The sequence below is a fragment of the Poecilia reticulata genome, linkage group LG23 (genome assembly GCF_000633615.1).
Source record: "Poecilia reticulata strain Guanapo linkage group LG23, Guppy_female_1.0+MT, whole genome shotgun sequence".
In the NCBI taxonomy this organism is placed as follows: domain Eukaryota; kingdom Metazoa; phylum Chordata; class Actinopteri; order Cyprinodontiformes; family Poeciliidae; genus Poecilia; species Poecilia reticulata.
The window spans coordinates 15234550-15236121 of record NC_024353.1 but is presented as its reverse complement, the minus strand read 5'-3'; the positions used below and the strand labels follow the sequence as shown (position 1 = coordinate 15236121).

Here is a 1572-nt window from a genome sequence, read left to right as displayed (position 1 = left end):
TAATCACCCAGAGATACAATTCAGGTCTGTAGCAGAAGGGAAATACCTAAAACATACAGAACAGGGGGGCAGTGAGGACCAGGGTTGAGAAACACTGAACTATTGTGACAGTCTGTTGTTCATACTCTTTGATATGGACCACTGACTCGTCTGACCTGTTTTAAAACCTGTTTCAAGCCAGTCAGAAAAAAACCAACTGAAAGTAAAACCTGCAGAACCGACACAAATGTCTTTTTCTTATCAAACTAAACAGAACTATACATATATTCAGTTTGATATTACAGAAATAACTTGATTTATTTGTTGAAAAAGGTGTCACAGTTGTGCTTATATAAGATCTGGAAACGAAAGAGAAACAGCCCAGTAGTGAACATGACACTGTTCACTTCAGTAACAGAGGATGAAAGAAATGCATCWTTTTCATTTGAGCCTCATAGTTTCCTCTTATTCCAGAAAGTRACCAGAGTTCAGTTTGTTTTCTAGAAATGAACACTTTCAGGTGTTCAGGCTGAACTTTAATTACCAACAGAACGTCTCACTGACATAGTAGCTGCTCTTCAGTAACATGGCGATGAGGCGCAACCAACAGACTGACGCAGATTAGAAATGGATTATGTGAAACTGTACAAAGTTCTCCATTTAGTCATTATCACAATAAAAACTAATATCAATATAGAACAAGTCATTTAAGTTGTGATAATATATGACTCATCACCTATTATCGACTTTTTTTTAGTGTATCTCAGAATAGCCAAAAACTAGATTTACAATAAACTTGTTAAAAGCCATTCCAGTGTCTAGAAGGCAAAAAATGTTCAGGTAAGAGCCTCATACTATTAACAATTATATTTAGTTATTATCTAATAATTTTTACTTAATGCTCAAGTAAACATTAAAAGCATGGTACAGTAAAACTGCTCTAAGAAGTAAATATTTATCAAAAAGTTACTAAATTAACAGAGTAAATGTAGACTACTCACCTTTAGAGACGTGAACAAAGTGAAGGTATTTAAAAGGGAGGAAACTTCCTGGAGCAGGTGTAAAGACTTCGTTTTGTTGCATCAGCTCTGATGGACAGAGGAGGAGCCACAGGAAGAGATGGAGGCGGAGACTGGCACACGGCGATGTGATTAAAAACAATCAAAGAGGGAAGAAAAACAATCTAATAGCAACAAAACAGCAACAAGTTTACATTTCTTACACTCATTGTAAGAAATATACACTTCTTCATTTTATCAGGTCAAGCAAAATAATTTTAAATCTTATTTAGATCTAATTTTAAAACTTTCTTCAGCTGAACAGAAACAAAACAAAGTTATTATCTTTGGACCTAAAGAGGAGCGAACCAGAATCAATGCTCAGCTTCAGTTATTACAACTAAAAACCAGCGATCAGGTCGAAACCTGGGAGTAGTGATGGACTCTGACCTGAACCTTCAGAGMCACATTAAGACAGTCACAAAGTCGGCCTTCTATCACCTGAAGAACATCTCCAGGATTAGAGGACTGATGTCTCAGCACGATCTAGAGAAACTCATTCATGTGTTTATCTTTAGTCACATTGATTACTACA

At 35.9% G+C, this 1572-nt stretch overlaps 1 protein-coding gene across 1 annotated transcript in view; it reads right to left on the bottom strand.

Annotated features, from left to right (window-relative positions):
- The window catches only part of LOC103459645 (sodium-coupled neutral amino acid transporter 2-like), a 13000-nt gene extending 11942 nt beyond the window's left edge, over positions 1-1058 (bottom strand). Inside the window, exon 1 of the mRNA XM_008401401.2 lies at positions 981-1058. The gene's annotated coding sequence lies outside the window, so the exon portion shown is untranslated. The remainder of the gene's footprint in view (positions 1-980) is intronic.
- Between the last annotated feature and the right edge of the window lie 514 nt (positions 1059-1572).